General features: G+C 35.5%; 1 long non-coding RNA gene across 1 annotated transcript; it reads left to right on the forward strand.

Annotated features, from left to right (window-relative positions):
- Positions 1 to 35: 35 nt before the first annotated feature.
- Positions 36 to 12,140, forward strand: LOC121377604. Its single transcript, XR_005958634.1, has 2 exons — positions 36 to 564; positions 3,869 to 12,140. It is a non-coding gene; the product is annotated as an uncharacterized LOC121377604 (long non-coding RNA).
- Positions 12,141 to 14,465: the final 2,325 nt, after the last annotated feature.

Consider the following 14,465-nt stretch of genomic DNA (forward strand, 5'->3'; position numbering starts at 1 on the left):
TATATTCCATGTGCATTTTTTCTCTGAAGGGGACATGTCATAAGTTGATTGATAGTAAAATGTGAAGCACACATCTGTTGATTAGCAGTATGGATGGTAAAACAAGAAACAACAACAAATGTTTTAAAGACTATATATATGTGGCAACCTGTGATCAGCGGTCACCTGTCTTAAGCGGCCACTTTTATCTACTCCCTTGTGTGGCTGCTTAAGACAGGTTTGACTGTACATTTAGATAATATTCTCTACCCAGGTAAATATTGTAAAATATATCTTTTATTGCTTTACAGTCTTCAAAACAAGTCATGACAATGTCATTATGTTAAAGGTAACTACTTACCGGTATATGCTACACACTGAGAAAATGTATCAGAGAGTTGACTGTTATTAAAGATGTCTGTGAATGATTTTATTACAGCTTGCATACAGTAGACAACCACAGTATGTGCCACCTGGTCCTCTTCATCAAGGTCATATGCCTCAAGGTCAAGGACAGATTGCTTCAGGTCCAGTGATGCCTCCCCCAGAAGGTTATTCACAGAGTGCTAGTCAACCATACTCCAGGTACATACCCCAATGTGCAGAACATTTTAATACTCGGACATAAGCCTTTCTCAGCCTCGGAAGAGGTTGTTGCTAACTTGCAAATTAAACACACTGAGTGGATAAAGGCATTAAACTGTAATAATATCTTACGAAACCTGACCTGACAAATCACCATGCACCCTGACATTCTCAGACAATATGAATTTGCTATGGTCTAGGTTGTATAACAATAATCCTATAATTAAACAAATTGCAACAACAACAGGCATGAAATTCGGAGACTAAGGGCTTATTTGACTAAAGTAGTAATAAAAGTACTAACCAAAATTATACCCCACCTTGTTTTTGCTTATTACATACAGTCAAACCTGTATATAATGGCCACCCAAGGGACCTGACAAAAGTGGCCGTTATAGAGAGGTGACCCTTATATACAAGTTCAGAATTAGAACCCATATATTAAAGAATATCACAACTGTCATAAAAAAAGATGTTGCATTTTTAAACTATTCCCACACTAGCTTGTTTATGTTATCATTGCCTGTTGCTTTCTTATGCCTTTTTCTTTCGGCTGAAACATTATTGTCAAAATCGGCAAGAACATCAGCTTTCCTTTTTAAAATATAATTAATCTGAAAACGTCCTACACCAAAATAATCGGCGATCTTTCGCGCACTTAAATTGCCTTTCTCAGGTTTGTTAATTACGTCGATTCTCTGTTCTAACGTTATAGCAGTACTATTTTTTCTGTGGAATTTTACATACAAATGTATGCGTTAATATATTTCGCAAACGCTAACACTGACTTGCAGACGATGTTTTGTGTAATTGAAGGTTATTGCCCATGTGGTATGTTTGACTTATTTGTTTGTTTCATGTCACTGCTAATCCTTCAGTGGAGTATGACCGTTGATTACAGTTGAATAAGATCAGGAGTCGCTTAAATAATCCGAACACGAGACATCTGCAATGACCGCCGCCTTCAGCAATTCATGTTTATTTACCAATCATGGCTGGCTAGAAACAATGAAACACCTAACATAATACCTCATTTGTTTAGTTTCTCGAGACTTAATAGAGTGACCATACATACAGATTACATTATGTGCAGCCAATGGGAAGTCGTCTACTATTCAGTGAGGATGCTGAGAAAAACGTCTTTACGACGATCATCGTGTGACCGTTATAGCAGGTTCAAACTGTGATTTTGGGTGAAAAATAGTGACCGCTGGCCATTATAGACAGGTGACCGTTATGTACAGGTCAAATAAAGAAGGAAATGCATTGGGGGGATTTGTAGTGGCCGTTATAGGCAGGTGACCGTTATGTATGGGTGACCGTTAGACAAGGTTCGACTGTATATCATTTGTGAAAATCTGTGAAAAGAAAAACTGAAAACTGTTAGTGACCTGATACCAGGGATCGATTTTGGCCCACGGCACTACGGCTATTGCCGTAGGTGCCCTTGTTACTGGACGCGGTGCCCCGATAAATTGGACTGTGTCCACGGCCATAAGTAGCCATGGTTGCCTTCCTTGTATGCCCTAGTGCCCTTCTCATGCCTGGTACCAACTAAATTGAACTTTGCAGCATTTGTCACTTGCTGTGTATTCGTCCATAAGAACAGAAATCCAAAGAAATTATTGCCGACTCTCAGACACGCAAGTTCGATGGGCGCAGCAGCCATATTGTTATTGTTTACAAGCCACAGATCCGAGAACCATGTGGTCGCCGAGAAGTAACTGCGCCGTCGCTCTATAAAGACTGTTCTGCGCAGGGAAGATCTAAAATGTCCCTAACTACTGACAGAGAGTGCTTTCACTGCTTGTATGGCCTATTCAATATTATAACTGGTGGGGTTATTATGATGATTGAAAAACACATACTTGAAATAGAAAATTTCGAATTCTAATTTTGGTGAGGTGTATAAAAATAAAATTATAGTACTAATTACTCGTTTGTTGAAAGAAAAATCATCACTTACTTTATTTCATTCATTGTGTGTCCTGTGGATTGGAACCTCATGTCTCACTCGCATCACTAAAAACTTTACAGAAAGTGGCCTTGGTGCCCTACCCTTGAAAGAAATGTTGCCCTTGGTGCCCTGCCCACTGGCCTTGGTGCCCCAAAAATATCCTCAGACCCAAAGCCAAAATGGCCTTGCCCTGATTTTTTTTTAATTCTACCCTTGTGATACTATATGTAAATAATTGGCATAATAAACATCAAAATATTGTCTGATATAGGTGAAAAATTATATTGATAATGTAATATTCACGCACAAACAATTTGAAATTTGAAATATTACACCCGACAGCTGACAGGTGTAAGTTTGAAATGGACCTGGCAATTGTGATTACACCTGTAGTATAGTTGTTTCAAATTGTCTGTGTAAATTGTTTTTGTGTTAATATTACACCTACATTGTCAGTTTGATCATTTCTCACCTATTAAAGACTATTTTTAAAATATTTATTAAGCCTGTTCTTTGTATATAATTTAATATAATGCTATTAATAGCGGGACATCATAATTTTAATATAGTTTTCAGGTTTTCATTCCTCAGATTTTCATGAATCATGTAATAAGACAAAACATGGTGGGATATGTTTGATTAGTACTATAAGAATACTTCAGTTCAGAAGAACTCATAGACTGGATTTAGCTCAGTGGTAAAGCGCTCTCTTGATGCGTGGTCAGTCTGGGATCGATTCCCTTCAGTGGGCCCATTTGGTTATTTCTTGTTCCAGCCAGTGCACCACGACTGGTAAATCAAAGGCTATGGTATGTCAGGGCTTCTAGATTATGGTATCCCCACTCCCATAGCTAGTGCAATTCAATGTTGGGCTAGTAAATAACTACTATTGCTATGCCCGACAGCTAGTGAATTATTTTGGTCAAATATTGCAGTTAAATCTTTTTGTAAATATGAATATCCTGCCCCCACCCTAACCCCCCAATGTTTAAGCTCTATCTCTCTCGTTATATGACATGTTTGATTATTACTAAAATTGTATTAACTTAAAAGTAAAGTAGGGCTAGTGAATTTTAATCATGGCTAGTAAATCTTTAAAATCACTAATCCCATGGCTACTGGATTTTATAAAAATTCTAGAAACCCTGGGTTTGTGCTATCCTGTCTGGGATGGTGCATGTAAAAGATCCCTTGCTACTAATGGAAAAGTGTATCGTGTTTCCTCTCTAAGACTATATGTCAAAATTGCAAAATGTTTGACATCTAATAGCTGATGATTAATTAATCAATATGCTCTAGTTAAACAAAACAAACATTTACATCATAGACTGATACTTGTATTTGCAGCATGCCGAACCAAGTGGCGCCCACAGTGTACCAGTCGTTACCACCAGATGCCGGGACGATGCCGGGTGCTGCCCCACCCATGCCCAGTGGAGGGGCTCCCCCAGCGAACCAGCCAGACTACACTGTGAACAGTAATCAGAACTTTAACCATGTACCGCAGATGTACCAGCCTCTGCCCCCACAGCAGCCATTACTGTGAACATGACGGGCTGTGCTATTTCTACTCGCCATTCGATAAGGGTGTATGTTCTCTTGCTGTGTTGGAGTGGGTATGTCTAGGAACAAAGTGCAGTTCAAGGGCTTTTTGTCTTTCGGAATATGTATTGTTTTGTCTTATTACAATCATTTTTTTAGTTTTTGTTAATGTGAATACACATTGGAATTGATTGAGCAAGCATTTATGGAAAGCAATGTGATATTAACAGTTAATAATATTCTTTCCAAAGGCCACTTCTCATTTATTTTCTGTTATGTTAAATGGTTGTTGTTTTTGTGGAAATGTATCTTTTGGGGGGGTTTTCCGACAGATTTTTCTCTTCTTTTTTTCTAATTACCTTTTGTAATTTTGTTTGTCAGAAGACGAAAAAAAATCCACTTCTCCACTAAGACAATGTTATACCAGATGGATTGTAATGTGATTAAAAAATTATGGAATCTAAATTTATTGATTTTATGGTATTCAGTCTGTTTTGTTATTACATAAATTAGTTTGTGTTTGTTTTATATTATTTATTTTTTATTTTATATAAAAGTACATTCGTTCAATGAAAAAATATTTTAAATTAGTTTTAATTTGATCAACTTTCCCTTTGAAGAAACAATGATAGTCACATATTTTCTCTAAGCCACCCGGGCTCCTGGATTATATTACAAAGCATGTGGTGGGGTGACAATAAAACCATATCTGTCTGATTATATATAACAATTTACTTCACAATGTATGTTAAATGAACATTAAAAAAACATGCTTGCAGTTGTCTTGCAGCTGACCTGACTTGCAGCTGCAGTGATTAGACCCACATCTGTTTTGCATTAGTGTTACAGGAATAAAATCTAATATTACTATAAAGAGTCCATCTGATAAAGTTTAATCAGTGGTTAGCTTTTAGATGAAAACTGTTGATTTGCAGGAGAGATGTATATAACCTGCATGGTGACAATGAGGTTAACCTCCTTTCCTCTCCCTCTCTCTTCCCTCATTCTCTCTATCATTCTTTGTCCCTCTCTCTCTGTCTCTCCTTTCGTAACCGGGTAAAACGTTCTGCAGCCCCTGCCACATATTAGTTTTTGATGTTACATCTTAGTCATAGAATCTGATGTACTATCAAAGATGAATTGTAATGTTTCTTATGGGTCATTCACAATTGTCAATATTTTCAAAAACATATGATGCATACCTTTTTTTTTACTACCCCTCCATACTTTTGTTTTTACTACCCCCTCCTGCCGTACATCAAATATGTTTATTTTGCAGGGTATATATATATTTTTTTGTTAAAAAGCACAAGCTGCTGTGTAAAAATGTTGATCATAGTAACTGGCTCCATAAATGTAACTGTTTTTATTGTTTGGAAAATGTTACGAGTTGGATACATTTTAAAGATAAATGGTATCTCAAAGAAATGTATCTTACAGATTCTCTAAAATCGGCTTTAGTACAAATTTAAGCATATTTTCCAGCTAAAATTTATTTATGGTGCTTGTCGTTAACTTATGGTTCAGAGCTATCAGTTTTGATCTGGCCTATTTCAAACTGAAATGAGGCTTATTGAACTATTTCTATATAAGCCATGCAGCACTTCAAATCTCCAGACATGTGTTACATTAAAGAGACTGTCCCGAGTTTTCAGCCAGTGTAACATATTCCTGACTACTGGAACTGTAGTACACTAAAATTACATCCTGAATACTGTTTCTTGTTTAGAATATCAGAATTTGTAGATTCAATATATTTTCAGTCCTAATGTTTAGAGTAACCCAAATTGGATTTTACCTTTAAGTATTATTTCGTAAGTATGAAAAAATATATTTTAAGAAATAAAATCCAGTTTGAGCTACTACAAACATTAGGATAAGCAGAAAACATCGTTTTATACAGAACTGATATTCTAAACAAGAACTTCATTAATCCCCTACCGACCAAACCGGAGGGACTATAGGTTTCGCCTCCATCCGTCTGTCTGTCTTTCTGTCCCACATATAGTTTTCAGGACTTTTTCTGCAATTTGTGTATAGCTTTTTCAAATACTGGTACCAATCATGTTTGAATTTCATGGCGATATGCACATTTTTGGCAGAGTTATGGCCCTTGAACTTGCCAAATTCAAAATGTTTTTGGGTCAGGTAGGGGACATGTATTGCTGTAGCAGTATTCTCAGAATGCTTGTTTAATGTAAAATGTTATTTTCTAGCAAAGCTCAGTCAGTGAGGATCATCTTACAGTAGTACTAGTAGTAGTAGCAAACTCACAACACTCTCTTTACGCCATTCTGTGGTGACTGTCAGTTTTTATCTCTGAACATCTGTCAACTTCTTAGATTACCAGACAACCAAAGCGATCAAGAGAAAACTGATTTATTTTTTCTAACTGCAACAATATATAAAAGATGCCTGTATGCAAATTAAGTTGGTCTGACCAGTTAGCACTACCTTCCATGATGTTAATAATTAAACTTATCATCAGTCTTTTATCTCAGCAAGGAACCTGTTGACTTCAGGCAGAATTCAATCTCGGTTAATTCTGTTTCAACATTAATATTTAATACATTTTTTAATGAATGATGATCGCACTTCTGTTTGAAGAAATGTATATATAAATCTTTAGTTAAAAATTAGTTTTTGTATATATTATTTTAACTACATGCATCATCCCATGTATGTTCATGTAGGTGTATATTTAACATGAATGAATGCAATATGTTGATATATGTGTATTTATCTTAATACTTGTACTATTTGTAATATTTAATATGTTTTGTCTGTTATGATTCTTTTTTTCACTGTTCAGTTTGTAATAATATTAATTACTCTGGCTGTATTTGTAGACGGGTTTATAATATAAACATTGTTCAGAATCTGTAGTGCAGATTTTCACAATCATTTAATCAAAATAAATAAATAATAATGAACACATTTTTCTTAGGTGTCTCACCAGAGTTTATTTTACATAGCTGAGCGTACAAACATTAGCCTAGAAGTATTAATTAAACTAGAAACACAGTGTTTATTATGATTTTTTGTCTTGAAAGAAGATAATAGGCCATGTGATGTAGTTTAACAAATTCAACACCTATAGTCTGAAATATGACTTTGAGAGGTCCAAGAAAGGGAAACAACTTTTAAGAAATCTCTGTCTGTAGGGGCAACACACTTTTTAGCTACAGGGGCCATTGTGAATTTTTATTTCAAATGAACATTTTGATTAATATAAATCTGCTTATGAGCGTATTGGTTGGTAAATCCACTTTTATGTATATATTTGTCTGTTACTTGAATATTCTGTGTAAGAGCTACAGTCCAGGCAGTGTGTTTAGCTGTCACCTGTATTAAGCAGCCACCTGTGTTTATTTGACAGGTTTTACACTGCAAGAATGTTACATACATGTAGGGCAAGCCTAGATGGAAAGGCACAAAGAGCATTTACTAACTAGTACCTTCACTTCATGGTGATAAAAGAGAATTTGACCTATGTATACTAGGACACAAATCACAGATCTTTTAAAGAATGATTTCTCAAAACACCCCTGCGTTAGATTGTTGGAATTGTTCTAATGGAATATTTTAACATTTATTTCCACTGACATTATTTTGCTATTCAGAAAGCATTAAATCTATAATCAACAACAGTTACTGTTAATTTCTATCACTCTTAAATTAGCATTTTTATTTTGTTTCAGTTATTGTTATATTTACATTCATCTTATTAATCTTTGTATGCAGTGTTTTATCACATTATCTAACAAAATGGCATACTTAGTTTTGCCACATTGAACAATAAGTAAAACACATCTTAACGTTTGATATATTTTATTTGGTTTAGGGAACTTTTACTAAACTTGTTGACATATTAATGGTGAAATTTTAAGTATACTGAATGAGTTGGAATAAAACATTGTTGGTAGTATAGTTGCAGCTACATGTACATGTAAGCACAGCTACATGTAAGATATCTTATCCCAGCTTTCAAAGGTGATATTGTTTAGTAGTAGTTGTAGATTCATAATTAGATTGTAAATACCATTAACCATTTTCATACACAAATATCTAAAGTTATTTGTGTTTACTGTGCTGCAATAAATATTTTATCAAAACATTGAAAGCATTTTTTGCTTTGAAAATCCATATTTATCTAGTGTTTGTGAACTTTTTAAAAATGCATATTTCATTTCATTTTAATGTATTTAAAAAATACAGTTACTGTTGTATTATATGTGGCTTATAGTTAAGCACATTGACATAATAATGGATATTTTTCTGGGTTCGTTTGTCAGAAGCATGCTATAGATTATGTTTAAAATATGATTTTAAGAAATTTAAAAAATATGAAACAGTTATTAAGGTTACTAAAGTGTTGTGTATAATTTTGTTTGTAATGTTACAGAACCCATCTTGTCAGTAGATTAACAGCCAGATTTTTTCTATATTAGTTAAGCAAAATAGTTATTTGGTAATACGTATTTTCACCTAACAGTAGTTTTAATAATTGTTCTCCAGATTTTGTATAACTAGACAAACACAGAATTTCTTTCCATTGTCAGCCCTGGTCTCACCAGTATTCATTTAGATCAGTAAATGAAAGAATGAATGAACGAACGAACGAATTAATTAATGAATGAATGTTTAATGACACCCCAGCACACAAATACACATCAGCTATTGGGTGTCATTTAGATCAGAGTTGTTTTATGCTTAAAGATATGGTGATAATTTATTAATGGTTGTGTTTTATAACAGGCTTTATCAACTCTTTAAAGCCCAGTGTACTCAAATGAGTGCATACTTTATAAGCACAAACACTATTTGCAAAAATGAAATATTTCTAATGAATAAATACTGAGGATTTCCATATATGTCTAATTATCCTCAAAATGAGTACAATTTACTTGAATGATTAAACTTATATTTGAACAGAGCCAAACATTTAAATGTGTACTCGTTTGAGTACAATAGGCACCTACGGCAACATGTTTATCTTGTAGTCTTTTCTCTGCGCTTACAGATCTGCTACATTGTTCTAATGGTGTGTTAAATGAATTTGATATGTTTTTTCTTTGATTGCAACAAATATTTTTAAAATCTGATGTAATAATTACTTTTGTACTCATACAAGTACAGCCCGATGTACTCATATGAGTACATTTAAAAACAAATAAAAAATAAATATTTATTTCAAATATACTCAAATGATGCTATGTTTATTCACAAACCAATATTTTATCTGAATTCATGCTAGTTTTGTCACGGGCATTAAAGGGTTAACAAAAAAATAAACACATTTAATATGTGTATGATGGGGTGGAATGTGATTGAGAGATAAGGCACCAGATTCACTGGTGTGATGCTTAAGCCATTGACTCTTAAGGCTGGTAGATGCTAGAATTCAATCTCCATGCCAGAGGTGTAAAATCACTATACCAACTTCTCTCACCAAAAACAACCATTAACGTCTGTTCTTAACATTCATTCATTCAGTTATTTTTGTACTTGTATCCAATTAAGGTTCAAGCATGCTGTCCAGTCCAGGACAGTGAGTTGGTGGTTAGTCAAGAGGAGGGTGTAGTGTCCTTACACCTACCCATTGAGTCATTAAACTCGCTCTGGGTGGGAGGCGAACCTAACAGCCAGGCATGTGTCCAATGGCTTAACCACTACACCACCGAGGCTAGTATGTTTTCCACAGACACGCCAGGTGGCTGAGATGGGTGTCCAGGACGGTGAGCTTGTATTCACTTGAATCGAAGTGCAGGCGTGTCGGATTAACAGCCAGTGTACTTGCTCCAGTAGCTGTTGTCCAGGACACATGCTTATAAAACTTTAGAGTCTAGATTCAAATCTCTTATTACATCACACACATAAAATGTGTATAGAGTGCCATGGTGTTGTTGAGTCTAGACTCTGAGGGGAAGTGTTAAAAGCACCAGCCGTGATAATTTGGTGGTTGAGATGTACAGTACGCATTTGTTTAGCCCTTCACCAGACACACCTACCATGCTCCTGTGTGTGTCACTCTGTATGTATACGCTACTAGTGTATGTAATTTGCTTCTTTTTTTATGCTGGGCACCTCATTTTAAAGGGACCATCCTGAGTGTAAAGCCATTGCAAGCTGTTTCCAACTAATACAGCATTTTTGGCGACTAAAATTACATATTAAATACATTTACTTGTTCAGAATACCAGTGTCTGTTTACACACGTGTAAAACATAAAGAAGCTTTGTAAATTTAGAGCATTTTGTTTAGTGCAGCTGAGGAAATGTTGCTGGACTGAACAAGAGCGGTTTATTGAATTGGACCACACCCACCTACATGTATTAATGTGTTGTGTACAAAGGAGTTGAAAGAAGTAGCGAGTCGAGTCCGATGGTTTTTATACGTGTATATTGTAATGCAGTAGTGGGTAGCTGGTAGTCTCATTATGTTTGCTCATTACTCCAAGATCTCTAGTTGTTATGCAGTAGGATACTTTTGTTGATAATAAATGTATAGAATTCCAATCAAATGTTTACCATTGGTCGCTGCTTGTTTTGCAAAACAGTTGTTTCTACTGGACAGTCACTGATATGTGTAATTGTAAAGTGAAAAAAAATGTATTGTACATAATCTTGTCATGATAAATATACAGAACTTTGCACAAGAATATATAACAGTCGAGTGGTTTGTTCTTGTACACAATAAACTAATCCGTAAGTAGTAAATATGAAGCGAAAAAAAAGAAAGTATTTTAAGTTCTCTGTTTATGACATACCCTCTTCTACTTTTACAAATAAAGTTTTTAATTAAATGTCTGAAGACCCCTGTCCCTCCAAAAGAACATCTTTTTAAAAGCCAAATCTTATATGACGTAACAAAAAGGGTGCCCTACACTCTATACCAGCGGTCGCACAAGCGAATTTTCTTTTGTTAAAATTTATTTTTCAGGGTAGCACGTCTTAACCTCCCCTAGAAACTTAGCTTGCCAGTCGGGACACCACCACCCCTGATAAATTCTTGGACCTGTGCATGACCAGCCTTCACTAAAAGTGTTCTTTGTTTTGTTTGTTTTTTGTTTGTTTTTTAATGACCAAACCTTTAAGACATAAATATAATACTGAGATGTGTCTACAAGTGATCATTGAGTTCTTACATTAACTGGTCTTTATAAGACCTGAAGTTCTCAGATTCCCAGGTCAAACTTTAATGTAAACCAGGGCTACTGTCTTTAAGTCATGTTTTGGGGTGATTGGAAAATATATAAGTGGTGGGGGTAAACAAATAAAAAGAAGTGATTTGGGGGACCATTGCCCTCGTGACCCACCACTCTGGCCATGCTTTAAATAGAAAGAAGTGATTTTGGGGACCATTGCCCTCATGACCCACCACTCTGGCCATGCTTTAAATAAAAAGAAGTGATTTGGGGGACCATTGCCCTCGTGACCCACCACTCTGGCCATGCTTTAAATAGAAAGAAGTGATTTTGGGGACCATTGCCCTCGTGACTCACCACTCTGGCCATGCTTTAAATAAAAAGAAGTGATTTGGGGGACCATTGCCCTCGTGACCCACCACTCTGGCCATGCTTTAAAATTCGAATCTCTAATGACCTCACATATACAATTTCATGTCATTAAAATCTTTGACTTCATTAGAGTCGGGAGTGTAGACTTTTAACACTTTTATAAGTATGGGGCTAGTACTCTGCTAAAAACCTGCAATATGTAAATATTTTTTGTCCGACCATATAGACTTTAAATCTGTAAAAAAAACTTCCACACACAACTCGGATTGTCATTCCTATGGTGCATGCAGCAGGTGTTTTTCATATCTCTATTGCATTTGTTCTGTTTATGCAAGGTGTTGCTGGTGATATGTATCTAAGTAGCTTGTTAATTTATAACATTCGAGTGTGAACCTAGAAAGTGATGCTAAAAGTAATTTCTTTGTTTCTTGTAGTTCTTGACACCCGTATCTTTTTTAGGTCGGGCTATAGAATTTGAATGGATGTAATTATTGTAACAACTACCGGCATATGTGAATGTAAATATTGTGATATCTGGAAATAAACAAAATACCAAAAGTAGTCTCATTTAATTTTCTGCTAGTCTGATTATATCCGTGCAGTGTATGTTTGAGAAAGTACATGACATTGTGTGTATTATGTATTACAGTAATGTAGTTGATAATTTTTACTAGCCAGGACCAAGGTCTGGTGGTAGTTAGTATAAAATGGAACACATTCGGATCAGATGCCCGCTGATTAAAAGAAATGGATTTTGTGTGCACCTTGAATATGATGTACTGTGACTGTGGAACGTTATGTATATTAACCCAGGTTACACAGGCCATTTGTTACCAAAGTTAAATCAAGGCACGACACATTGATTTAATAATCACTGGCTGGCTATTGGATTTCAAACAGTTGGTAATTTTAACATATACTATAGTCTTAGTAGCAAGAAATATTTTATATGTACCATCCCACAATAACACATACCACATTGTGCACTGGCTGGAATGAGAAATACCCCAATGGGTCCAGCAACGAGGATCGATCCTAGACCCTACCGTGCATCAAGTGGGATCGATCCTAGACCCTACCGTGCATCAAGTGGGATCGATCCTAGACCCTACCGTGCATCAAGTGGGATCGATCCTAGACCCTACCGTGCATCAAGTGGGATCGATCCTAGACCCTACCGTGCATCAAGTGGGATCGATCCTAGACCCTACCGTGCATCAAGTGGGATCGATCCTAGACCCTACCGTGCATCAAGTGGGATCGATCCTAGACCCTACCGTGCATCAAGTGGGTGCTTTATCACTTGGCTACATCCCACCCTAAAGTGGCACTAAAGATAACCTGGGTAAAAGTGGAGCTGAACTCTGGTACAATTGTGGTTTTAAACAAACCTTGTTTTAGTGGTAAGACCTGCTATTTAGGTCCTATGTGTAGTATGTAGACACGTAACCCAGGTAAACAAGAAGTAGTCATCAATATAGCCCACCTCACACTAAGGAAATTCACAAAACTCTAGGAAGTTATTAACGTTATAGGAGTTGTGCTACAGAAACTGAATTTGGTCATTCTGACCATTGTTTTCAAGGCAACAGGAAAATTATCAAAGATGAAAACTTATAGCAACAGGCACTACTAGATGTATTGTGCTCTGGAAACCGTGAATGTGATCATTCTGGCTATTTTTCATGGCAACTGAAAAAATATTAAAAATTACAATTCATAGCAAAATGAAGAACTAGACCAACCACTAGATTAATATGTTTTTTGAGTTGTGCTATTCATTTAAAAAAAAAAAAAAAATGTATCAAACATGGAAAGTCCCTCGGCAAAAGGTACTTCTAGAACACTAGATTAATGTGTACAATGTTTTGTGAAGTAATCTTGAATGATTTTGGAGTGGTGGTACTGAAACACTATCAGAGGGACAGGAACACAGACAGATGGTGCCCATTTTAATATCCCCCACAAATCATGTTGCACCACAACGTGTGGGGATAAAATCGTGTACGGATGGATCTATTGTTGTCAAGCATTGGTTGGTGCATGTTGATTACATCTTCCCACAGGACAGTGGTGAGAAATGCAATAAATATACAGAACTTCACATATGTTGTTTTCGGTTCCTATTTATTGCACGAGTTTATTTTGCGCAAGAATATATACCACAAGACCATGTAGTGGTCGAGTGGTATGTTCTTTCGCAAAATAAACGAGTGCAATAAATAAGAACCAAAAACAACGTATGTGAAGTTCTGTATTTATTACATACCTTCTTTTATGTTTTACAAAAATGTTTTTTAATTTAACGTCAGAACAACACTTTGTTAAATCTATGATCAAAACTCCTTTCATGAATTCATTTAACGTTATGAATCATACCATGTGGCAGCCTTGTTAATGTTTCAAATAAGTTATGACATCATTTGTAAATCATATATGACGTAAGTAAACAAAAGGGAATTCCCCATTTAAAAGTTCCGGTCCAGATTGCACATGTGCAATACAGAATAAATTTATTACACGGCTTCAAAAGGCCATTGTCACTATAGTAAGATTGAACAGGTATGTAATAAAGTCCGGTACCTACTGGCAATATACTAGTACAGCGTACTTGTATATCCACTCCATTTTTATTGGTATGTTTTTCTGCACTAGGGTGCAAAATTAATCTGACAATCAGCAAGACCTACTGATGGTGGCAACAACTTTATTATGATCATCATTTTTTGTGTGTGTCTGTGTGTGTGTTTTACTTTTGTAAAGGATGTTAAATTATTGAGATATAACAATTGGCTAAAGCTATCCTTGAAATTTGGTTCATCTTGCAATGATAGCTTTGTACAAAAAATTATTAAAAAGTAAATAAATAACAATGAAAAATAA

The sequence above is a fragment of the Gigantopelta aegis genome, chromosome 7 (assembly GCF_016097555.1).
Source record: "Gigantopelta aegis isolate Gae_Host chromosome 7, Gae_host_genome, whole genome shotgun sequence".
NCBI lineage: Eukaryota > Metazoa > Mollusca > Gastropoda > Neomphalida > Peltospiridae > Gigantopelta > Gigantopelta aegis.